This window comes from Zophobas morio, unplaced genomic scaffold (genome assembly GCF_036711695.1).
Source record: "Zophobas morio isolate AGI-343-1 ecotype UQ-CSIRO unplaced genomic scaffold, CSIRO_AGI_Zmor_V1 ptg000007l, whole genome shotgun sequence".
In the NCBI taxonomy this organism is placed as follows: Eukaryota; Metazoa; Arthropoda; class Insecta; order Coleoptera; family Tenebrionidae; genus Zophobas; species Zophobas morio.
In genome coordinates this window covers 6,869,414-6,896,958 of record NW_026972112.1, presented here as the reverse complement: position 1 = coordinate 6,896,958, position 27,545 = coordinate 6,869,414, and the positions used below count along the sequence as shown (strand labels likewise).

The 27,545-nt window shown below is 27.6% G+C and overlaps 1 protein-coding gene across 8 annotated transcripts in view; it reads left to right on the top strand.

Annotated features, from left to right (window-relative positions):
- Nucleotides 1-27,545, top strand: part of Rhea (rhea) — a 95,486-nt gene that overhangs the window by 9,954 nt on the left and 57,987 nt on the right. For 7 of the 8 annotated variants that reach the window (XR_010279782.1, XM_064049431.1, XM_064049428.1 and 4 more), the window contains exon 2: nt 25,157-25,207. The gene's annotated coding sequence lies outside the window, so the exon portion shown is untranslated. Of the gene's footprint in view, nt 1-25,156; nt 25,208-25,575; nt 25,653-27,545 lie in introns of those variants that run through there. The other variant, XM_064049430.1, reaches the window with a different exon arrangement.

The window sequence follows — 27,545 nt, the reverse complement described above, 5'->3', positions numbered from 1 at the left end:
TTGTATCCACTAGAGACATAATTGTCTGCTGGAAATAAATTTACTTATTATTAAATTTACTTATTATTATTATTATTATTATCCCAGAAAGGAGGTATTTTAAAAAAGCCCTACGCCCAGTAACTTCTCCCTTCATTGTTTACTCGAAAAAAGTGCTCGTATATGTTTTCATTTGCCGAGAGATCATTTTCAAAATATATTTATAATAAAAATATGCAAGTCTTGGTGATGAAAAATGTACTCCTAATAAATTATTAAAGTACATAAAAAAATAGAAACAAATTTTATTTATTTTAAAAAAATCTCGCAAAGGCAGGTTCCTCTTTCTTCTTGAATCAATTATTTCGGGCAATAAAGCGCCAAAGCAAAATCTGCCAAGTTTATCTGCCATCTTTTTACATATATTTCTTCGTCTTTATAAATTTTTTCTATATTTATTCCTTTGGGTGTCCATACAACAAAATAAACTTGTGAAATACCCGTAACAAGCATTTGTCCCTGGACTTGAAAGTAGTAATCATGGTTCTTTTTTTAGTTTCAATTTTCTGTCTGTTAATGTACAAAATTTTAAATTGAGAAACTCAAAAGTTAAAAAAAAATCGAAACATTGAAAAAATCAAATTTGAAGAAATATAAAAAATTGCTAATAGAAGAAAAAAATGCGCAAATTGCAATTCGAAAAACTGAAAAATCAAAAAAATTAAAAAATCGATAAAAAGTAAAATTAGAAAAACTTAAAACATCGTAAAATTTTGAATTCAATAGGAGAAAATTGCTGTTTAATAGCTGAAGGGTCAAAAATGGAAAAAATTGAAACATGAAAAAATTAAAAAATCAAAAAATTCCAAACTTGAAAAATGTAAAAATTTTCATTATGAAAGAAAAAAAGGAATGATCAAAATATTTGGAAATCTAAAATTTGAAAAATTGCAAAATCTAAAATTGTAAATTCGCAAAAATTGAAAACTGAAAAATCTAAAAACTATAAAACAGATAAATCGTAAAATTCAAACATTACAAATAAGAAAATGGAGAAAAATTGAAAAATGTAAAAGTTGTAAAATCGAAAAAGTGAAAAATTAACCAATCTTTACATATTCTAAAAACTGCAAAATTAAAAAATCGAAAAATTGTAAGACAAAAAATTGCAAATCGAAAAATAGAAGTCAAAATTAGAAAAAATGGTAAAAATGGTAAAATTAAAAAACTCAGAAATTCTTCAAAGGGAAGATGGAAAATCAAAATCGAAAAACTAAAAACCGTAAGATTCAAAATCGGGAAATTGAAAAGTCTAAAAATTTAAAAATTTCAACACTTAAAAAAAGAAAATTAGAAAAATCACAACTAAATAACTGAAAAATCGAAAAATTTTCAATCGAGAAACTCAGAGTTCAAAGAAAATCGAAACATTGAAAAAATCAAAATTGGTATTGATAACCAGCAAAGTTGCAAATAATAGAAAAAAAAATGAAGAAATTTAAAATACTGTAAAATCAAAAATTGAAAAATTGAGAAACCTAAAAACTGGAAAAAAAAGTAAAATCAAAAACTGAAAATTTAAAAACCGAAAAATTGAAAAAAACGGAAAAATCGCTTAGTTTAAATTGAGAAAGTGAAAAAAATTAAAATTGTAAAATCGGAAATTCTAATATTTGCAAAAATCACAATACTTAACAAAGGGAAATTTTAAAAATCGAAAAATAACAAAATTCGTTTTGAAAAGTCGAAAATTTAGCAAAATTTAAATTCGAGAGCAGAAAAATTGGAATAAACTAATAGAAAAATTGAAAAATTAAAAATCAAGAAACTCAAACGTGGAATAATTCATAATCTGAAAATTCTAAAAATTTAAAAAATCAATAAACTTAAAATTTGCAAATTCTAAAAATGGAAAGATTGAAAAATCGAATAACTCAAAAACGAAAAATTGTAAACTTTAAAAATTGTAAATCAAATGAAAATTAAAAACTTGAAAAAGTCGCAATTAAGAAATCGAGAAATTGAAACATCAGAAAAATCAAGAACTACAAAATTGAGAGACTGAAAATTTTAAAAATTGTTAAATTGAAAAATATAATACATAATTGTAAAATTGCATAACTTATGGAAAGTTTAAAAAATCGGAAAATAGAAAAATTAATTTTGAAAAGTCGAATAATTAAAAATTAGAAACTCAAGAATGAAAAAATAAAAAAAATTGAAGAAACCAAAAACTGAGAGATCGAAAAATTGAAAATTAAAATTTAAAATTTTACAAATAATATAAAAATTGTAACACTGAAGAAATTTAAAATATTGTATAATCAAAAAATTGAAAAATCGAAAAATTTTAGTTTAATGTTAACTAATTGAAAAATTTAAAAATTGTAAAATGTTTGCAAAATCACAAAACTTACTAAAGGAAAATCTTAAAAACAGAAAATATTAAAACACATTTTGAAAAGTCGGAAATTTAGCAAAATTAAGTTCGAGAGCAGGAAAATTGCAATAAAATTGAAAAATTAAAAACCTTGAAACTCAAAAATAGAAAAATTCAACATCTAAAAATTCCAAAAACTGAAAAAATGAAAAATTAACGAAATCAAAATACTTAAAAATCTAAAAGCTAAAAACGAAAAATTGTAAAATTCAAAACTTGAAAATCAAATGGAAATCAAAAAATTGAAAAAGGTTCAATCAAAAAATCTTGAAGTTGAAACATCAGAAAAATCAAGAAGAGCAAAATTGAGAAATTCAAAAATCTAAAAGTGTTAAACAAAAAATATGTATAATAATTGTAAAATTGCCAAACTTTCAGAAAATTTAAAAAATCGGAAAACAGAAAAATGCATTTTGAAAAATCGAAAAATTAAAAATCGAAAAATTGAAAAATCGAAAAAATCGAAAATTTAAAGTCGTAAATTTCGAAAAATAGAAAATCTCATTTTGAAAAATCGTAAATAGAAACATTTTAAATTCCAAACTAGAAAACTCGAAATTTAAACAAATGAATCACTTAAAAATCAATATATATATAATATATATATAAAATTGAGAACTTAAAATATCGGAATATTGACAAATTCCAAAATTACAATTCGAAAAACTAAAAAATCGAAAAATTAAAAAGGTGAAAAACTGCGAAATTGAAAAATCTAAAAATTGCAAAAAAATTCAAAATTGAAAATTTGGAAAATTGAGTAACTGCAAAATCGCTAAATTTAAAAAGAGAACAGTTAAGAAATTGTAAAATTGAAAAATTAATTATGAAAGCAAAAACTGAGTGATCAAAATATTCAAAAATTTAAAATTTGTAAAATTGCAAAATCTAAAATTGTAAATTCGGAAAACTGAAAGCCTGAAAAATCTAAAAACTATAAAACAGATAAATCGTAAAATCAAAAATTGTAAATCAGAAAATTGAAAAAAATTGAAAAATGTGAAAGTTGTAAGTCCCAAAAATGGACAAATTAAAGAATTACATATTCTAAAAACTGCAAAATTAAAAAATCTAAAAATTGTAAGACAAAAAAATTGCAAATCGAAAAATGAAAATGTGAAAAATAAAAAACGCTAAAAAATGGTAAGATTGAAAAATTTAGAAATTCTTCAAAGGGAACGATGGAAAATTGAAGAGTCGAAAAAATCGTAAGATTCAAAATCGGGAAATTAAAAAAATCTAAAAATTTCAAAATTGCTGTTTAATAACTGAAAAATCGGGAAAGTCAAAAATGAAAAAAATTGAAACTTGAAAAAATTAAAAAATCAAAAAATTTTTTTTTCAAAAATTTTCAGTTTTTCAATTTATTGACTTTACGATATTTCAGTTTTACGATTTTTAAATTTTTTTATTTTTCAGTTTTCAATTTTTGACGTTTCTAAATTTTTCGATTTTTCAAATTTTCGATTAGGCGAATAAACTAATGGACGGGCTTGATAAGCCCTGTTTGCTCTACAGTGTCTAAATAGTGTTTGAATAATATAATAATTATCTCGAATATTAAAATTAATATGTCAAAAGAATACGAGAAATGATTATTCTGTGCTGAAGGTATAGCGCGTCAGGTAGATTAAAAGAAGAATTGCTGGTTGCGTTTAAGGCAACAAATGGCGCCCAATTCAAAATTGTCTCTCGTCTAGCGTTCCCCCTTAAGTAACAAGTGGTAAAAATAAACTTTTTGCTTTGTTTGTGGAATATTAATTGCAACAGCTAGGTTCACTTAACAGTTAATGGGTTCGAATGACACATGGTCTTGATCTTTTTTGCCTGCATAGGTGCCGTTACTTTCAGCGTATGCAAGTTCAATGTTACTCGAAGTTTCATATTAACAGGAAGAGTGGGTTTATTTCTTATTTGTAAAAGTTGTGTGGATTTTAATAGTCATCCTCATCATACACATGAGAGTATTCCTGGATGTGAGTTAAAATAGAAGTGTTGAAGTGATTTGGTTGTAAGGAAGGAAAATAATGGATCGGGTTCTAAGTGTGATTAAGATAGTTGTTTGTTTCGATACTTTTAATTAATCAATCCTTTGGTATCGGAGTTCGATGAATTGGTAAAAGATAACACTGGATTTTACATCTATTATTAAATTTTATTCCGTCGTGTTTATCAGTAAACGTTTGATTAGATAATGTTTTATGTCAAAGGTAAATCAGTGCTTTTCATAAACTCAATCGACGGTTGATTGTTTTGTTTACTTATAAGTTAACGGTAGCTGTTAGCCTTGAATGAGTTGTAGATTAAAGGATAAGTAATCAAGACGTTATAAAACAAATACGGAAAGTGACCCATTTCGCACGAGTATCACTATCGCGCGTGAAGAAAAAAATTGAGGCAGATCATTAACATAAACTAAGAAGAGAACCGGTCCCAAAATAGACCCCTGGAAAACTGTATGACGAACTTGTCTGACGTTGTCGCTGGAAAAAAATATTTTTCTTTCTCCAGTTGAACAAAAATACTGAAAAATTCACAACGTCTTGACTCTTTTTTTATTGACCTAGAGCAGTACGTGGCTATAATCCCAATAAGGTAATGCACATGTCGCCACATATATCCTATTCGAGACGTCAATTTATTCCACTACCATAAAAATTTTCGCCGCCGCAAGGTTGCACAATATTATCGAGGACATAAATATAAAACGGATGAGTTTGTACCGGAATTTGCATCCGGCCATTGCGAGCTACGTAATGCATCATCAAAAGATATTTTAAAACCACATAAACTGCATTAACCTTCAAAATTCCGCAGAGTTGTTGGCAGAAAGGGCTTCAAATAGAATTATAGGCGGTTTGCAGGGGATTTTCGTGATCATAATTGAGCGAGTTGTGGTGGTGCAGCTTTGAGGAATGAAAATTTGGAAATTTTTTGTCGGCGTGTGCGAGGCGGGTTTTAGTATGCTCCGGTAGCTGTGTCTGGGAGATCGAGTTAATTAAGTCCTAATATCAGATTAAGCGAGCAGAATGCCTACAAATGTGGTTATCATCGTCGTGCTGATCTGGTGCAACAAGTTTCATATCCGACCCGACGTACAAATTTTAATAGCACTTTGCTGTTTAATAAATTAATTATTCTAGCTAGATTTTGGAACCAAAGCACATTTAGAAATGACTTCAACTTCAAATAATAAACTATATTTTCCCAGTGAGTCTGGTGTATTTTTGTACGTTTGGGTATGCGATTAAGCTACTAGGTTTAAAGTATGTTGAAACCACGAAACACGTCTGGGTGCAACAAATTATAATTAATAACACACAATGTTAATGTTAAAAATTTTATAACACCACTTACTTAAATATCGAACTTTTAATTTAATACAGTATCAATCACAAACTGACTAACCGTAGAAACCGTGTAACGTCAGTTTGAAATTATTACCTATATTAGAATTTGTGATTTTCCGTCCGACTTTCCGTTTTTACGAACGAGTGTCTGCGAAAAACGACCATTCGTCACATAAAAGGGTTTACTTCTTTAGCTTTCTTTTATCCAATCTTGCGAACTTTTAACCCATTTAAGGTTTCGTCTGCTTTACTAAAGTGTCATTTACACTGTTGTGTAAGTGTGAAGTATTGTGTAGTATGAGGCCACAGCTAAAAATTCACACTTTGGCTTTGTAGTCAAAATTAACTCTTTTTTGAACACTTGTGGGAAAGCAGACAAAGATCTTACTAAAAACCCCACACAAATGCAACTAGGACTCCATTTATATCCCAGCGGCCCCAAAACAAAGGATAAATTTTATCAAAAGCAGGTATTTATAGTAGAAATTAGCGATAGGGAAGTTTTTGGTACATGAATAAAGTTTGCCAAAGTGTGTTTTGTTGCGATTGTATTTAGCAAAGTTTATATTTAATAAGGACAAAAATAGAATCAAAGTTTCATATAGAGTGTGGTGATCAGTATTGTGATCTCCAAAACGATAATAGCCACTGTGGTTATTAAAAATACGATGCTTCAGAATGCAGTTACAGTTTTTGCATTTTGACAAGACAAAAATGTTGAATTTATGGCTGTTTTTATATTATTTAAACATTCACCAGCCACACAAAACAACTTTCATGGACGTGCCACTTACTCGAAAAGGTGATTTCATATCATTTGTGTCGTCGTTTTGAGCAGCGTCGTAAACTACAGGTGAAAAGAATGGTTAAAAAGTCAAATTTGTGTGATTAGGTTGTCACATCAGTATTTTGTCGATTTGTTTTACGCGAAGTCATGGTCATAAATCGTCTAGAAAGAATAGTAAAAATGCCATTGTTGTCTTGTGTTCGTGCACACAAAATACATTTAATTTAGCATAACAAAGTTGTGTATGTGGATAATCGAAGCACATTGTAGTGAAAATCGATTTGTGAAGCGTCGTCATAACCGTTTCTCCGCTTTAAATTCAATTCTAGATTTATTAAAATCATCTCCACTAAGCGAAGTTTTCTGTTTCTAAAAATCGATACGTATTCTTGTTGTTTTGGTGTTAAGTTGCTATTGTATATATCCATATTTCCGTTGCAATTGCTACCCACAAACCGCTTGTCATCTGTTCGTTCGGAAATATTTATAGTTTACTGTCTTGCCCAATGAAGAAGTGACTACTATGTAATTTTACAGTTTATGGGTTTCCGTGACAAGTTGTAAGAACTGAGTCTGGATGTTAAATTTATTGCTTCAAAAATAACACAGATGTTGCAGATTTTTGCATTCGTTGTAACCGAGTTTATGCAGAAAAGTTTTAAAGCTGCAAAAATGTGCAATGTTTTCAAATGTGAGTAAACAGGAGTAATGTGTTCGTAAATAGAAATCGATTTCGATTGGATCTAATTATGTGGGTGCTTTGGCGACGATAACGTACAGTATGAATAGAACAAATTGAAAAAAAATTGGTCGAAGGTTATTTAGAGAGAACTTTGCTGAAGTAAACTCTAACTAATTTCGCTTCGTAGAAAAATTACAAAATTTGATTTTAGGAAATTTTATTTTATGATAAGCCCTGTAAGTATTTGGATTTTTTTGCGAAAATCTGGATGGCATCAGGCGAATTCATAAACCACTAGTACAGGAGTATGTTATTTTTCAAATTACGCGAACAGTTACTGTATACAATTTTGGAGTACCATCGTCAAAATGACAAAAAAATTTTATTAGGTTTTACTTACCATCTATGCGATATTTATAGCATAAACTAATAAAAATCGACACAGACGACCGACAGACAGACGGAAACGGGAGACCTATTGTTTGGTACTCTGTTCGTTATGTTATATTATAGCATCAAATTTTATGACGTCATCAAAATGTTTCGAAGTAGATAACACTGGTAATTTGGTTGTATGTAATGCAATAAATAATCATGAAAATGATGACGTAACTATTTGCCTATGTTTCGAGGAGAAATTGTTGTGTTACGAATGTCTATTTAGAAGTTTTTTAAATGTTCCGCAAGTCGAAGCGTACAAAAATACGCTTTTCTTGTTTAAATCTATATATCTTCCACATGTTTAAAGTCTGATAACGTAGGCCTTGAAACTGTTATAGTGAGTAATTTGAAATTTAATGTGCCTTCAAAAAAATTGGAAATCAATAAAAAATGATTGAATATAATATGTATTTTTCAATTTATGGCACACACTAAAAAATGGATTTCTTAAAATTTTGGTAAAATACATTGAATGCGTTAAGTATTCAAATTTATTTGTTCATAGAAAGTTGATGTCAACTAAAAAAAAAATGGTATAAAAAGTTCTCAAAAAACACTTACTAATTCTTACTGTACTAGCTTAATATTAATTAATTTTGGGAATTCGGAAAATATGGCAGGAGTTTTCGAAGATATAAATTCGATAAAATTTCTGAGCGTCGAAATCAAAAGAATCTCTTTTCCGAATTTTAGAGGGTGAGCACCCTAGAAAAAGTCAAAGACAACATATTCTGGAAAGACATTTTTGAAATATTCGACTAAAATACAAAAATTGCCATATTTTCGATAATTTATTTGATTCGATTTTGGAAAAATCGTAGGAATTTTAGAAGAAAAGAAGCCGAATAAATTTTTGGAGGTCGAAATCGGAAAAAGAATCTCTTAATACAGCTGTAACTTGAAAAATTTAAATAAAAAGTTTTAGAATTTAATAATTAAAAAATGAAAAAATTTAAAAAAAGTAAAATTGAAAAAGTGAAACATTTTAAAAATTACAATTATTACATATTTAAAATGAAAACTAGGAAAATTGCAAACCAAAAACTGAAGAAACGAAAAATTGAAAAATCGAGAAATTAAGAAATCTTAATGAAATAACGAAAAATTTAAAATTCTAAAAGTTGAAAAATGAAAAATTGAAAAATTTCACCTTGAAAAAAGAAAAATTCAGAACACTGAAAAACCGAAAAATTAAAAAACAAAGAAAACAAGAAATCGAAAGGAGAAATCGCAAATCGAATAATTGAAGAAATGAAAATCGAAAAATTGGAAATCGAAAAATTTACGAATGGAGAAAAAGTCTAAACTGTTATACCGTATTAAAAAATTAAGCTTTTTTTTGAAGAAGTTGCCTGAAAATCCTCAACGTATTCTTTATCGACATTTTTGAAATATTCGACTCTATTTAAAATATAAAAATTGCCATGTTTCTAACAATTTATTTTATTCGACTTTAGAAAATTCGTAAGAATTTTAAAAGAAAAGGAGCCGAAAAAATTTTTAGAGTTTGAAATCGAAAAAATAATCTCTTTATAAAGCTGTAACATTGAAAAATCGACAAATTGAAAAATTAAGTATCGAGAAATTGAAAAATCGAGAGATTGAAAAATCTTAAATTGAAATAACGGAAAATTCAAAATTCTAAAAGTTGAAAAAACAAAAAATTGAAAAATTTCGCATTGAAAAAAGAAAAATTATAAAATCAAAACACTGAAGAAACGAAAAATTGAAATATCCAAAAATTGGAAAATCCAAAAAATAAAAAACTCGAAGAGTTGCATATCATAAAATTGAAGAAGCAAAAAAAAATCAAAAATTGGAAATCGAAAAATTTACGAATGGAGAAAAAGTCTAGATTTTTATACGGCATTAAAAAATTGAGCTTTTTTTGAAGAAGTTGCCTAAAAATCCTCAACGTATTCTATACCGAGATTTTTGAAACATTCGACTCTATTTAAAATATAAAAATTGCCATGTTTCCAACACTTTATTTTAGTCGACTTTAGAAATTTCGTAAGAATTTTAGAACAAAAGAAACTGAAAACATTTTTGGAGGTCAAAATCAGAAAAAAGAATCTCTTGACAAAGCTGTAACATCGAAAAGTCGAAAAATTGAAAAATTAAAAATTGAAAAATCGATTAAATGAAAAATGAAAAAAATACCCACAATCGTAAAATTGAAAAAGTGAAACACTTAAATAAATATAATTATTATTACATATTTAAAATGAGAACTAGAAAAATTGCAAATCAAAAACTGAAGAAACGAAAAATTGAAAAATCGAGAAATTAAAAAATCTTAAATTGAAATAACGAAAAATTCAAAATTCTAAAAATTGAAAAATCCAAAAATTAAACAATTTTACAATGAAAAAAGAAAAATTATAAAATCAGAACACTGAAAAACCGAAAAATTAAACAAAAAACAAAGAAAATAAGAAACCGAAATCGAAAAATTGAGAGCCTGAAAATTGAACAATTGAAAAATTAAAAGAACTGCTAATGAAAATTGAAATATCCAAAAATTAGAAACTCGAAAAAATGAGAACTCGGAGAGTTGCATATCATAAAATTGAAGAAACAAAAAAAAATGGAAATCAAAAAATTAACGAATCAAGAAAAAGTCAAAAAATTGAGCTTTTGTTGAAGTTGCCTGAAAATCCACAACATATTTTGGGCCGAGATTTTTTAAATATTCGACTTTATTTAAAATACAAAAATTGACATATTTCCGATAATTTATTTTATTCGACTTGGGAAAGAAAAATCGTAGGAATTTTAGAAGAAAAGAACCCGAAAAAATTTTTGGAGGTCGAAATTAAAAACAATCTCTTGATAAAACTGTAATATTGAAAAATCGAAAAATTGAAAAATCAAATAAATGAAAAAATTTTTAAATTTAATAATTGAAAAATGGAAAAATTCTAAAATCGTAAAATTGATATAGTGAAACATTTTAAATATTATAATTATTATTACATATTTAAAATGAAAACTAGAAAAATTGAAATAACGAAAAATTCAAAATTCTGAAAGTTGGAAAATCGAAAATTTGAAAACCGAAAAATTTAAAAATCCAAAAATTGAAAAATTTTACATTGTAAAAAGAATCAATGAGAACACTGAAAAACCGAAAAATTAAAAAAAATAAGAAAACAAGAAACTGAAAGGAGAAATTGCAAATCGAAAAATTGATGACATGAAAATTGAAAAATTGAAATATACAAAAGTTGGAAAATTCAAAAAATAAAAACCCAAAGAGTTGCATATCATAAAATTGAAGAAACAAAGAAAAGAAAAATTGGAAATCAAAAAATTAACGAATCGAAAAAAAGTCAAAAATTTTATACGGTATTAAAAAATTGAGCTTTTTTTGATAAAATTGTCGGAAAATCCTCAACATATTCTTTACCGAGATTTTTTAAATATTCGACTCTATTTAAAGTATAAAAATTGTCATGTTTCCAATACTTTATTTTATTCGACTTTAGTAAAATATGGTAAGAATTTTAAAAGAAAAGAAACTCAAAGAAATTGAAAAATCAAATAACTGAAAAAGTTTTCAAAATTATTATTACATATTTAAAATGAAAATTAGAAAAATGGCAAATCACTATCTGAAGAAACGAAAGATAGAAAAATCCAAAAATTGAAAAATTTCACATTGAAAAAAAAATTATTTATTAAATCACAACACTGAAAAACCGAAAAATTAAAAAAAAACTAAGAAAACAAACCGAAAGAAAAAAATGTAAATCGAAAAATTGAGAACATGAAGAAAAATCAAAAGATTGAAAAATTAAATATCAAGAATTTGAAAAATCAAATAAATGAAAAATTTTTAAAATTCAATAATTGCAAAATGGAAAGAATAGTTAAAATTGTAAAATTAAAAAAGTGAAACATTTAAAAAATTATAATAATTATTACATATCTAAAATGAAAAATTGAAAAATCGGGAAATTGAAAAATTTCACATTGAAACAAGAAAAATTAAAAGGTGCGAACACTGAAAAACCAAAAATTAAAAAAATAAAGAAAACAAGGAACAGAAAGGAAAAATTGCAAACCGAAAAATTGAAATATCAAAAAATTGAAAAATCGAAAAAATGAAAATTGAAGAAACGAAAAAAAAAAAAGAAAAATTGGAAATCGAAAAATTAACGAATGGAGAAAAAGTCAAAGATTTTATACGGTATAAAAAAACTGAGCTTGTGATGAAGTTGCCTAAAAATCTACACCACATCCTGGACCGCGATTTTTTAAATATTCGACTCAAAAATTGCCATATTTTATTTTATTCGACTTTTGAAAAATCGTAGGAATTTTAGAAGAAAAGAAGTCGAAAAAATTTTTCGAGGTCGAAATCAAAAAGAGAATCTGTTGATATTTGTTGAAGGAGCTCGGGAAAAAGTTATTAATCAAGTTACTCAAGAATTTGTTGGCAGGATACATTTTTTATTAAAAAAAATATTTATAAAATTTTATGTTTAAAAATTTGTATTATTATGATGCATTTCGTAACATAACCTCAGCATGGATTGTCTGTGGCTGAACTTAAAAAGCTAGGCTTTTATATCAACAAGAATTAAACCCTTTTTGATTTTAAAATGATTTATTTATGATGAGTAACATATTTAATTTAATTTACAACGATTACTAGAAGTGTTGGCTCCCAGTTTCGATTCATTAATTGACTTGGCGTTTCTTTTCCTGAAATACCCGAGTAAAAACTCCGACAAAGCACTTTCACGCTGTTGTATGATTCTCACTTTTAGGTCTTCAATTATATCCACTGAATACACAGACCTGGAAAATTTAAATGTTAAATTAACAATTCCTGGTTACGAAAATGAACTCCATTTTTTGCTATCACATCAGGTTTACACACAATTTTAAAGATAAGCTAGATACTTATTTTGTATATTCATTTTTTATATATTAACAAAAATCCTTTAATTTACGTATTAAAAAGCTTTTTGATATCGTTTTCGTGGATTTTTTTGAACTATTCTCAAAGTTTCTCATCGCAGGCCCGTATTATTAATTAGTGTTTTTCAAAGAAATAATCTAAAGGGGTCAAATCAGGTGAACGAGGTGGGCAGATATGTTCTGTGTGCAATTTAATTAAACGATGGTCATAAAATTCCTTTAGAAAGCTCAAAATTGATTGAGCTGTTGCGCCGTCATGCTGAAAATATCCATTCCGAAATTCTTCAGGTACAAGCTGGTCAATAAATTCTTCTATTTCGCCGCTGTAACTGATTTCTCGAAGAAAATGTGTCCCTTTAGCCGTCTTCGAAAAATAGCACACCAAATTCCAATTTTTTAATGGCGTTTTTTCAAAATAATGACGATTTTCTGCAGTCCACATCCTCATATTTTGCTAGTTTACATTCCCTGATAAATGAAACCAAGTTTCATCACTAAAAAATATTATATCCAAAAGATCGTTGTTTTCGAATGGACAAAACTCCTAGAAGTTAAATGGTCCCATTAATAATTCTTATTGTGTTTAAAATGAATTACGAAGTTGTCTTACTTCGTTAACCGTGAGGTATGTGTGTGTTTAAATAATTTGACGTCTAATTTCATGTTTAATAGAGGTTGCACAACTCGGAGAAGGCGAAAATTCGGTTTTAATCGCTTCACATTTTATCGACTTCCTGAATAAATTATTTTGTTGATACTGCTGCATACCACAAAATTGTGACTTTGAAAAAACTCTTCAAAAATGTTTCTTATTACACACTTATTGCAGCTATATTATACCCTTCAATTTTATTATGCTATAAATCAATAAAAATTTCGAAAGCTTTTTTTTAATTGTAAAACACTAACCTAACCTGGATCAGCTGTAATATTTTCAATACCCACTGCGTGAGCTAGTAACACAAACGTACTCTCTTTGGGAAAACTCCAAAGCCGGCGCCGTTCCCTCCAGGTGACAAATTATCGCACCTCCGCTCTCCCGGCCTAATCCGGAACAAATAATGTCGTGTAGTTTTAGATAAACTCGTAAGATAAGGAAGATCTAAGCACCTAAGCATGCAGGACCAGCAGGAGCGTCCGCGATACCCCTTACGAGGCCGGGCGGCGGCGGAGGAGGATCGTGGGGTTGCAGGAGGGTTGTTATGTTCGCGGCTGGTGGAAGGGGTCGCAGCGTCCGGCGCCCGACTGGCGGCTTCCAGACCAGGCCGTCGTGCAGCTTCCCGCACTATTCTCGAGCTTCATCCCGTTTTTACTCCTGCTGAAAGCCACCGACACGGCAACGAACAGACTCCCGAATTTTCTTCCTTCACGGTTGCGCTTCCTGCAAACCGAATTAAAGTGACCGTGGATCTCTAGTTGCGACGGATTTTTCTTTTCTAACCCGTTTCGAGCGCAATCCGAAAAAAGTAATTGGGGAGATTTATATCGCGGCAGGAGGAGAAGGTGGGAGGGGGTTTACTGTGGGAGGAATCATTTTCGGGGCGCCAAAATTAAATTGTGGCGCGGGTTTATATGCGGGTGGGGGGATGTGATGTTATTGTTTATAATTTAATTTAGAAGGTTTTGTAGTTTACCACTAACGAAGTTTGGTTTTTTGGCTTATTATTCAATTTGGTTTCACTAGGTGTACACGTCATGTTCTAAACTACTAGATTATTCTTGTTTTGACAATAAAATCGTATCAAAACACACACACCTAGATACAGAGAGAAAAAAATTACTAGTTTATACAGAATAATTTTCAGTTTTTTCGTAAATAGTACATTTTAATTGTTTTTTTTTTTGAAAATTATGACATTGTCTAGCAAAACCAGTTCTACCTGTCGTGTGTCTGTCTGTCTGTCGTCTGTATAAATTTTTCTTAGACACATAATCTCCGAAACTACATTTTATAATGATATATATTTTTTATTTTATAAAATAATTTAGACACCTAAATTTTTGGAAAAAAAAAAATCAAAATTCTATAATATATTGCAATTTAACTCTTTAAAACTGCAAAACCGAATGCTCTGAAATCTTGCAAACGTTTCATTATGAGCCTGTTCCTTGTGGTTTATCAATACACTCATAGTTTTTAGAATTACTTGTACAAAAAAATTAGGAAATGAGGCAATTTATTTAAGTAATTAAATTAAAAACGACTCACCCCATTTTCTCGAAAATCCTGTAATTTTTCGTTTTTCCTTTTTTCATTTTCTTTCATTTTTCAATTTTCCTATTTTTCAGTTTCATAATTTTTGGTTATTTCATTTAGTTTTTTCATCTTTTCAGTTTCTCGACTTCGAAATTTTTCACTGTTTCGTTTCTTCAGTTGTCGATTTCCAATTTTTCGATATTAGAATTTTTTAATATTTCGATTTTTCAGTTTCTTGAATTTTATTTTTCATTTTCCCGTTTTCTAAATTTTCATTTTCTCGATTTCATATCGTTTTTTCGTTTTTTCATTTCTTTTATTTTATGAAATTTTCTTTCGATATAATAATTGTTCGTTTATATTAATTTTTTGGAAATTTTCTAAAAATTATCAATTCCTCGATTTCAAAATTTTTATATTTTTCAATTTTGCAATTTTTGAATTTCTAATTATCCGATTTTCCGATTTCTTTGATTTTCAATATTTCGATTTCTCAATTTTTCGTTTCTTCAATTTTTCAAGTTGTTATATTCGAATTTTTAGATTTTTCAAAGTTTCCATTTCATACTATTTCGTTTTTTCATTTTTCAATTTTACAACCTTAAAAAATTTTCATTTTTTTATTCGAAAAGTTGAAAATTAATGAATGGAAAAACTGGAAAGAAAAAACGAATCGAATCGAAAATTGGAAAACCCAAAAATTGTAAAGTGGAAAACTGTACCATTGAAAAAACGAATAAATGAAAAGTTTTAAAATCCAATAATTGAAAAATGGTAAATTTTAAAAACGTAAACTGAAAAAGTGAAAAAAAATTTAAATTGTAATTATTGTTACAAATTTAAAATGAAAAATAGAAAAATTGCGAACCAAAAATTGAAATAATAGAAAATTTTAAAATCGAAAAATTGAAAACCAAAAATTTTAAAAATCCATAATGGAAAAATTTCACACTGAAAAAAGGACCATTATAAAATCAGAACACTGAAAATACAGGTTTTCGATTTCTCAGTTTTTCTATTTTAAAATTTTGTATTTTTTAATTTTCCGTTTTTTCACTTTTCAGTTTCGGAAACGAAAAATTGCAAATCGAAAATTTGAAGAAACGAAAAATTAAAGACTGGAAAAATTGAAAATTCCAGAAACTTTAAATCGGAAAATTGCAAAATCTAAAAATTGAAGTAAGAAGAAATCGTCATTGAAAAAATAAAAAAAATAAAGAACCGGAACGAAAAATTGGAAATCTAAAAATTGGAAGATGCAAAATACTGAAAAACTGAAAAAGAGAAAAAAAAATTAAATCGTAAATATTGTTACAAATTTAAAATGAAAAATACAAAAATTGCAAACCAAAAATTGAAATAATGAAAAATTTTAAAATCGAAAAATTGAAACCAAAAATTTGAAAAATCTATAATGGAAAAATTTCACACTGAAAAAAGGACCATTATAAAATCAGAACACTGAAAATACGAAAATAAAGAAATTAAGAATCCGAAACAAAAATTGAAATATTGAAGACATGTAAATTGAAAAATCGAAAAATTAAAAATTGTAAAATCAAAAAACTGAAAACTTTAAAAATGCAAACTGAAAGAGTTGCATATCATAGGATTGAAGAAACAAAAAAAAATGAAAATTGGAAATCGGAAAATTATACTATTGGAACATTGAAAAATCAAAAATTAAAAATTAGAAATTTTTAATCGAAAGATTGAAGAAACGAAAAATTACAAAAAAATACAATTTTTCGTTTACTGTCTTGATTTGAATTTTTCGTTTTTCCTATTTTTTAATTTTCGTTTTCTCGATTTAATGTCACAGTTTTTTCGTTTTTTCATTTGCTCTATTTTTTTCAATTTTCCTTTCGATTTTACAATTTTTCTTTTATTCGATTGTTCAAATTTTCAATTTTTGTTTTCAATTCCTCGATTTTCTACTTTTTAAATTTTCAATATTTGCAGTTTTTGGATTTTCAGTTATCCTATTCTTCGTTTTCTGTAATTTTCAATATTTGGATATTACTATACATATTTCGTTTTTTCGATTTTGCAATTTTTCGATTTTTAGGTTTCTCAATTTTTAACCTTTCGATTTTGATTTTTTCGAAAAATTACAAATTGAAAACTCCAAAATTAAAACATCCAAAAGTTGATAAATCAAAAAATTGAAAAGTCCAAAAACTGCTAAATTTCACATTGAATAAAAGAAAACTGAAAAATCTAAAAATTGAAAAACTAAAGAAAATAAGAAACCGTAACGAAAAATTGAAGACATGAAAATTGAAAAATTGAAATATCCAAAAATTAGAAAATTGAAAAACTGAAAGTCTCTAAAAATGAAAATTCGAAGAGCTGTATATCATAAAATTGAAGGAACAAAAAAAGGGAAAAAGTGGAAATCGAAAAATTTCGATCTTGCAATTTTCCAATTTTTTCGTTTTTTCGGTCTTTCAATTTTTCGATATTTGGAAATTCCCGATTTTTAGATTTTTCATATTTACAATTTAGCACTTTTTCGGTTTCCCAATTTTTCTATTTGTCAATGTTTTGGTTTTACACTTTTTTGATTTCTGAATTTCTAGATTTGATTTGTTCAATTTTTCGTTTTTCAGTTTTTCAATTTTACAAATTTTTGGATTTTTTAAATTTTGATTTAGAAATTTCCCGATTTTTGGATTTTTCAATTCTGCGCTTTTTTGATTTCTCAATTTTCCGATAGTTCGACTTTTTTGTTTTTCGATTTTTCACTTTTCTCTTTTTCAATGTTGTTATTTTGCACTTTTTCGGTTTCTTATTTTTCGATTTCTCAATTTCCCTATCTCAAATTTTTCGACTTTATTATTTTTTATTATCCAAATTTTCCATTTTTTAATTTTTAAGTTTCTCGATTTTTCAACTTTGAAATTTTTGTATCTTGTGATTTTCGAAATTTCCGAATCATTAATTTTTCAATTTTCAGGTGTTGAGTTTTTTGATGTTCCAACCTCGTTTTTTAATTTCACCATTTTTTAATTTATTAATTTTTACATTTAAAATTTTTTTATTACATATTCAATTTACAATTTTTCGGTATTTCGATCAAGTTTTCAATATTTAGATCTTTGATTTTTGAATTTCCTGAATTTGGGACTCTCCAATTTCTCAATTTTGCACTTTTTCGATTTCTTAACTTTTCGGTTTTTCAATTTCTTGATTTTTAATTTTTCAATATTTCGTGTTTCAGTTTTTCGGCTTTTCAGGTTTTGGATTTCTGAATTTTTCTATTTTAAAATTTTGCATTTTTAATTTATCGTTTTTTCACTTTTTTTATTGACGTCTGTTTTATTTACTTCAAACTTAGACCTTCAAATATTTGGGTAATAAATTTTGTCAAAAAATACCAAGTGCGCAAGTGAACTTCACCAACCCTAAATTTTGTTATTATGTTCTTTATTTATTTTTCGGCCAAGGAAACGAAAAATTGAAGAAATTGAAATTGGAGAAATAAAAATTATAAAATCGGAACATTGAAAAATCGGTAAAGTATAAAAATAAAGAAAAAATAACCTGAAACGAAAAATTGCAAATCAAAAATTTGAAGAAATGAAAAACTAAAGAAGGAAAAATTGAAAAATTAAAAATTGAAGAAATAAGAAATTTTATAAAATGGAGAATCATTGACAAAATAAAGAAAATAAAAAACTGAAACGAAAAATTCGAGTCAAAAAAGCTACGAGAGTGTTATTATGTAGGTACGCCAAAAATCGCAAAAAAAAAATATAATTTTTCAGAGGAGGATTTGTTGGGCTGTACTTCAGGGGCTAGGGAAGTTCTGTCAAAATAACCATCGACCAATTTTTTCAGGTCATACAGTTGCATAAAGAGTGAATTTTTTGGTCAGCATTAGTTAATTTTAGTCAATTTACCTGACTACCGAGCTCCAAGAATTGTTGAGAACCCGAGTTAGAAAATTTTGTGTTGTAACTTGATATAAATTTCGCGCTATTAGAGTTATTGAATAAACGATCACAATTTGGTTTTACGATTAGAGTCATTGAAGCTGAACACGACGATAAGTCTATTAGCCAATATTCGTTAATTTTCAATAATGAGTATTAATTTTGACAGTTGATAAATAGCAAGCACATTACTTCATCAATGAGGTCACTTTTTCTAAATTAAAAACATCTAAACCCAGTCACTCAAAAGGATTTAATAAAAACCACACGTCATTTAATTAACAGAAACTCCGACATGCATGACAGCATAAAACCACGTTCGGAAAACTTAAACAAACACGCCCTCGACACCAACCCAAACTTTTCCACACTTACGGAAATCGTCATCGATTTAGGCCCGGCCTCGTCCCCGAGAAAAATTCTCAATTCATGTGTCAATTTTTTACGAACATTTATGCGAGGCGATGCTATCGGAAGACTGAATTATAGAAATTGGCCTCTATCTAACCCAATCAGAATGTCAACTTTTACAGATTTCATTCTATTTTACGATGGATGCCATTTTATGAACAGAATTGAGCCTCGGCCAATATCAATACATGTATTGGACAAAACACGGAATGCAGAAAACGAGTTCTTCGTGTTTAAGAATTACTGGTTAATTGGCGGCAATTTGAAGAAGCCAAGAAATTAAACCTACGCAGATCGCCTCGTTTGAAACACATCCATTGTAGTTAGCAAAGTATTCATTTGTGGAGTTTCGTTTCAAGTTTAATCCGCCGTTTTCGGGGAATAAGAGCAAACTTGGCGCAACACCCACTTAGTTTATTGACAATTCTATTATTAGTAATTGGGCTAAGAACAATGAGTTATAACGCCAAAACGGATGTCTGGAGACAAATATGTATGTAAGCGAGTTTGCAGAGGTTTGTCTGGTTACGAAGTTGTACGGAGGGCAAATTTGGTTGTGTAAAAGGTGATACAACACGACAGTTATGTCTATAACAGGAACAAGGATCTCGGGAGACGTTTTTACAAGTTTTATAAGCGATTATAATTTGTAATTATAGAAACAGTATTTTAAATTCGCCTGATAATAATAATAGAGTACGAAAAAATCATTAAATTACCCCTGTACTTGTGATCTATGAATCCGCGTTGAGTTTTCGCTCTAGACATCCAGATTATTTAGAAAAAAAATGAAAATTGTGCAACACATTTTGCAATTTAACTTTGAAAGTGCAATTCCGAAAGCTCTGAAATTTTGCAAGCGTTTTAAGGTTACCGTAATCATGGTAAATCATTAAATTTGGTTAACGATTTACCATGATTGCGATAACTTTAAAACGCTTTGAAGATTTCAGAGCTTTCCTTTTTCTTCGATTTTATATAGATAATTAATTTTTCGCTTTTTCATTTTCTTTCATTTTTCAGTGTTTCTTTTTTCAATGTTTCGGTTTCATTATTTTTCGTTCTTTCACCTTCAATTTTCAATTTCTGAGCTCTAAATTTTTCAATTTTTCAAGTCTTGATTTTTATTTTGCATTTTCCCGATTTCTTAATTATCATTTTCTCGCTTTTATATCATAGTTTTTCGTTTTTTCATGTCCTTCATTTTGTAAATGTATCTTTCGATTTTATAATTTTTCCTTTATTTATTCGAATAATTGGAAAACCCAGAAACTGTAAACTCGAAAAATTATAGAATCATCAAGAATGTGAAGTCGAAATACTGTAACATTGAAAAATCGAAAAATTGAAAAATTAAATATCGAGAAATTGAAAAATTAAAATCGAAAAATTGAACAATTAAAAGTCGAAAAACTGAAAAATCAAATCAATGAAAAAGTGAAAAATTTTAAAACTCATAATTAACATTACATATTTAAATTGAAAACTAGAAAAATTGCCAAAAATTGGAAAACCGAAAAACTGAAAACTTTAAAAATGAAAACTGGAAGAATCATAAAATTGAAGAAACAAAAAAAATATGAAAAATTAAAATCGAAAAATTACAAAAACGTACAATTTTTCGATTACTGTCTTGATTTTTATTTTTCATTTTTCCGATTTTTTAATTTTCATTTTCTCGATTTTATGTCACAGTTTTTCGTTTTTTCATTTCCTTTTTTTGTATTTTTTTCGATTTTTTTATTTTTCGTTCAATTTTTGCAATTTTTAGATTTTCAGTTATCCGATTTTCCGTTTTCTTTCATTTTCAATATTTCGATTTTATTATACATATTTCGTTTTTCGATTTTGCACTTTTTCGATTTTGATTTTTCGTTTCTACAATTTTTCAAGTTCGTTATTTCCAATTTTTAGATTTTTCAAAGTTTTCATTTTATATTTTTCGGAAAATTATAAAATCGGAAGTTTGAAGAATCGAAAAATTGTAAAATTAAAGAATCGGAAAATTGAAAAATTAAAAATTAAAGACCGGAGAAATTTTAAATCGCAAAATTACAAAATCGAAAAATTAAAAAGAAAAATTGCAAAAAAATACAGTTTTTCATTTTCTGTCTTGTTTCTTTTTTCATTTTTCCGATTTTTTATTTTTCTTTTTCTCGATTTTATAATTTTTTGTTTATATTCAATTTTTCAAATTTTCAATCTTTGATTTTCAATTCCTCGATTTTCTATTTTTTAAATTTTCAATTTTTGGTTTTCTTGGGTTTTCAGTTATCCGATTTTCCGTTTTCTTTCATTTTCAGTTATTCGATTTTACTATACATATTTCATTTTTTCGATTTTGCACGTTTTCGATTTTTAAGTGTCTCAATTTTTAAGTTTTCGATTTTGATTTTTCGTTTCTACAATTTTCCAAGTTCGTTATTTCCAATTTTTAGATTTTTCAAAGTTTTCATTTTATATTTTTCGAAAAATTATAAAATCGAAACTTTGAAGAATCGAAAAATTGTAAAATTAAAGAATCGGAAAATTGAAAAATTAAAAATTAAAACCGGAGAAATTTTAAATCGCAAAATTACAAAATCGAAAAATTAAAAAGAAATTACAAAAAAATACAGTTTTTCATTTTCTGTCTTGTTTTTTTTTTCATTTTTCCGATTTTTTATTTTTCATTTTCTGGATTTTATAATTTTTCGTTTGTATTCAATTTTTCAAATTTTCAATTTTTGCTTTTCTTGGGTTTTCAGTTATCCGATTTTCTGTTTTCTTTCATTTTCAATGTTTCGTTTGTCGATTTTGCGCTTTTTCGATTTTTAAGTTTCTCAATTTTTAACCTTTCGATTTTGATTTTTCGATTGTTCAGTTTTTCAAGTTCTTGATTTCCACTTTTTAGATTTTTCATTTTATATTTTTCGTTTTTTCACTTTTGATTTTTTAAGTTTACAATTTTGAAATTTTTGCATTTGTTTGATTCACTGACAAACTGAAGAAACGAAAAATTGCAAAATCGAAAAAGTGGAAAATTGAAACATTACAAATCGAACAACTGAAGAAATGAAAAATTGTAACATTCAAAAACTAAAAATCGAGAAAATTAATGAATCGAAAAATTGGAAAACTCAAAAATTGTAAAATTGGAAAACTAGACAAATTTCAATCAGGCAAGCAATCAATGGTTTAGTTTGACAAATTAAATCAATAATTAAATCAAAAAATTGAACAATCGAGTAACTGCGAAATCGAAAAATTGAAAACCCAAAAATTGAAAAATTTCTCATTGAATAAAAGAAAAATCATAAAATCAGAACACAGAAAAACCCTAAAATTGAAAAAATAAAGAAAATAAGAAACCGAAACGAAAAATTGCAAATCGAAATAACATGAAAAATCGAAAAATTAAAAATTGAAAATTCGTGAAACTACAAATTAATGTAAAAATTGAAATATTTAAAAGCTGAAAACTTTAAAAATCAAAACTCGAGAAGTTGCAAATTCAAGAAACAAAAAAAAAATAAAGAAATAATTGGAAATCGAAAAATTAACGAAACAAAAAATTGAAAAAGTTGTAATTGGGAAAACAGAATAATTATAAAATCAAAACCCTGAAAATTTGGAAAATTGAAAAAATAGCGAAAAAATAAAAAACTGAAACAAAAAACTGAAAAATTAAAAATTGAAATATTAAATCGAAAAATTGCAAAATCTAAAAATTGAAGAAACCAGAAAAATGAAAATTTGAAAAACCGCAAATCGAAAAATTGAAAAAATTAAAATTGAAAAACCAAAAAATTAGAAAATCGAACAATTTTCGTTCTGTCAACTTTAATGTTTTCCCTTTTTCAATTTCTCAACTTCAAAATTTTGCAATTTTTCGATTTACGATTTTTTAATTTTCATTTTACGATTTTATATTACAGTTTTTGGTCTTTGTTTTTTGAATGTTTCTTTCGGTTTTTAAATACTTTTTCATTTGTTCAATTTTTCAAATTTTAATCTTTGATGTTTCAGTTCCTCGAATTTCCACCTTTTAAATTTTCCAGTTTTGCTTTCTTTGGATTATCAGTTAACCGATTTTCCGGGTTCTTTATAGTAATTAATTTTTAATACATATTTTGATTTTACGGTCATATTTCGTTTTTTTGATTTTGCACTTTTTCGATTCTTAAGTTTCTCAATTTTTAATCTTCCGATTTTGATTTTCGTTTCTTCAATTTTTCAAAGTTCTCATTGTATACTTTTTTGTTTTTTCGTTTTTGATTTTTCAATTTTATAATTTTGCAATTTTTGCTTTTGATTTATTCGAAAAGAAAAGTTGAAAAATCGAAAACTAAAAAACCGAAAACACGAAAAATTGTTAAATCGAAAAAGTGGAAAATGGAAAAAATGCAAATCGAACAACTGCTGAAGTGAAAAACTGTAACATTGAAAAACTAAAAATCAAGAAACTTAAAAATCGAAAAAAATTACTGAATCGAAAACTTGGAAAGAAGGAAAAACGAATCTAATCGAAAAATTGGAAAGAAGGAAAAACGAATCTAATCGAAAAACTGGACAAAAAAAAGTTTTAAAATCCATTAATTGAAAAATGGAAAAATTCTAAAATCGTAAATTTGAAAAAGTGAAAAATCTTAAAAATTATAATTAGATATTATATATTTAAAATGAAAACTAGAAAAATCGCAAATCGAAAAGTTGAAAAATCCAAAAATTGAAAATTTTTGCATTGAAAAAAGAAAAATTATAAAATCAAAATATTGAGAAACCGAAAAATTGAAAAAATAAAGGAAAAAAAATCGAAACGAAAAATTGCAATCGAAAACTGAAAAATTAAAAATTGAAAACTTGTGGAATTGCAAATCGAAATTACGAGAACGAATAAGTTTCTTACATTTATTTCATTTTTTTTTTAATCATTTTAACCAACAGATATTTAGTAACATGAGTTTCTAAAATCTTTTTTATGAAATTTACGTAGTATAAGGAACTATCCATTAGTTTAATTTCTTTTAAAAATTTTATATAAGGTGAAATATAGTGAAATCTCAGTAAGTTAGTAATAAATCTCACACAGCTATTTTGAATTATTTGTAATTTGCTTTTGTCATACTTCAAGAGACACGGAAAAATTGGAAAATGTAAAACTGAAACATCCAGCAGTTGGAAAATGAAAAATTGCAAATAAAAAAATTGAAGAAACGAAAAATTGAAAAAATTTAAACTGAAAAATTAAAAAATTATAAAATGGAAACATTGAAACTTTGAAAAATTATAAATGATGAAAATAAAAAACCGAAACGCAAAATTGCAAATTGAAAATTTGAAGAAACGGAAAATGAACGAAAACTCCAGAAATTTTTAAGTCGAAAAATTGCAAAATCTAGAAATTGAAAAAACAAATTATTATCAAATCGGAACATAGAAAAATCGAATAATTGGAAAATGAAAAATTGAAAACTCGAAAAACTCAACTCAAAACTGCAAAATCTAGTATTTGAAAAATTAAAGTCAAGAAAACTGCCACTGGTTTTTATTTATACAGGTTATCAGAAAACAAAAATCGCAACAAATTTTGATATCTTTCAAAGAAGCTGGATTTGTTGTTACACCAGTTTCAATTCGTTTCATTGAACTGATTCTTAAAAAATTTGGTTATGCATCAATAATAATATGTTCTCGAGTCAAGTATCAATGAAAATAGTGAAAATTAGTTCCTAAAATATATATATGACAGTGTATACCCAGATTTTATGTTTTGTTTTATATATAAGTATAAATTACTCCTTTGAAAATACAAAGACAAATATGATTATTTTTATGAGTTTTGGAGAGAAAGTAAAATGGAAGCCATAAACCCAAGTTCTAAAACTGCTCAACCCATTCCACATTCCTCACTACATGGCACCACTACTGACGTCCAGTAGACGAGCATCCATTATCCCTGTTTTTATTGTAACTTTTATTGCGCCAGATCGCCCTCCTAATTTTCTTTCTTGTTTCAGGGAAACCGGAAAACATCAGAATTTGCAAAAAACCGAAACCCAAGCGCCAAGGTAAATACGCACCACTCACAATTCAATATCCTCCGTTCTCTAATTTTACCCTGAAATTTTTTCTCCCAAAGACGCGAAGAAACTCTTTCGCTTCTGTAAATCAAATTAAACCCATCCTAGTTTGTAATGGATAGTTTGAGGAACATTTAACTGACGCGACAGTTTGGCGCCGATTTTCCTGTTTTCCCGTTGGCGGAGAGCCCCTAATCCCACCCCCGCATCTACCCCCGCCACTCGCCGCCGCCAATGGAAGGGCTCGTGGTCTTTTGCGACAAGTTAGGGGTTGCGAATGTACAGATATTCTTGTGTTACATCTGAGTTGCATCATTCTAGCGGTGAAACTCGGGCTGTTCGGTTTGTCGGAAGAGCCCCAAGGGCTCTCTGCCACCGTTTCTGTAGTAAGAGTTGATTTTTGCGGAAGTGCATCGAACATGACCGGCCTGACGTAAGTCTAACTTAACATTTTTATTCTGCGATGTTTCGAAATCGGTTGCGAATTTTTCCAACTCTGGCTTTTTGTCCGGGGGTTGAATGATGTGGCTTCGGTGCGTGCGGAGCAAAAACATATCAAGAGGTTAAAGTTAATGCGCCTGCCCGACCTACATATCTCACCCCATTAGTACCCATTGAGAACTTTGCTAGCCAGATGTTTTAGCTTTTTTCACGGGATGAAAATGAAAGCTGGAGGGAGATATTTCGCCGAGTTGGTCGCTAAAGGAGGTTTTTGGTTTGTAGGTGGTTTTTAGGCTGAATTTCGGCTTAACACGAATTTTAGACGAGTATTAGTTTTCAGTAGATTAATGGATTCATTGATGAAATCGGTTCAGTAACCTTCCGTTTTGTTTGCGTGGAGCACGTCGCTCTGAATTTTGTTTATCTTTAAATATCCCTGATACGTAAATATTGTAGTTATAAAAGCTTTAATGTATAATTTAACTGACTGTAAACAAACGAAAAAATTGATGTCTGACACAATGAAAAATTGGCAAAATTCGCACCGAAGTCTGAAGATGAAAACGTTGAAACGTGTACTTGTTCTATTTACGTTCTGTCAATCGAGAGTATTCTTTCATGTGGTCACGTAGTCTAAGACGTACGTGATCAGAAATTTTATTTTTGGCTAGTAGTGGATAGTAAATTGTGTTAACTGGAAACTAAATATATTTTGGTTACGTAAACATTTAAATGTCTTTCGTCACCTAATTTTAAAATACTATGATTTATGTCTTCATTTATCGAAAATAATACCTAATTAACGTATACTTTATAAAAAGTTGTTATTTCCCAATTCGTAACTTATGTAATTTTGTTTGAAAACACTAATATTTTATGTAATCTGCATTATATTTTGATGCAGATACAAATGGGTAACTGGGAAAGTGAGGTTAAGTATTTATTGATCGTGTGTCATATTAACATTAAATAAATAGGTTGTGTTGTATTGTCACGATGTGCAAAATATTTGTTGACGAGGGGTTTCATTTTTATGATATTCCAAATTTCTGCTGGTAAAATTTTTGAGGTTATTACGAAAGGATTCCTATTGGCCATATCGTCACGTTATACGTCTTCAATGACCAATAAAATTCATGAAAAACCATACTCGTTACTACTTGCTTAATTTACGAGATTTCGTTAGACTAATTGTTTTTACCGAAAATTTTTTGGTTTGTCGTAGACCATTAACTTTACATAAAAATTGAGATTTATATTGTATTATAATGATTATTGTGACGAATGCCTGACTTCATATTTTCCCGATATTCCAGTCTGTAGAACACGAAAATACACATCTACCAAATCGCTCACGAAGTTGTATTTGTACTTTGGCATTATATACATGGTAAAAATAGTCTAAAATACTCATATTTTTTATATAAAATTTTACAACATTTCGTAACGAACTTGTCATCTAAAAAATTAATAAATAAATGTTACAAAATATAGATGATTCCAAAAATGTTGCCAGTTTTCGATGGTTGGTCGAACCAAGAACATACAACTTTCTCCTAATTTTTAAAATACTTATGGTTGACAGATTTATCAAATGTCGTAAAATTGACGTCTCTGATTTACTGCACGACACCCCTATATGGTCGGACATAAGATGAAATCACGTATGTTGTATAACAGATGTTTGCTATGGGTCAAAATAAATTAATTGGAAATATTGGAATCTCCTCAGTGTTCGTAAAGTAAGTCCAGAAATTTGATGTTATTGCATTCACTGTTTATAAATCCCAAAGAACAATAGAAAAATCGTTTGTCCGATTTATAATAATCAAACACAGGGCGCAGTCTGCACAGATCCGCACAAGTTTAAATAGAGGGTGTTTCA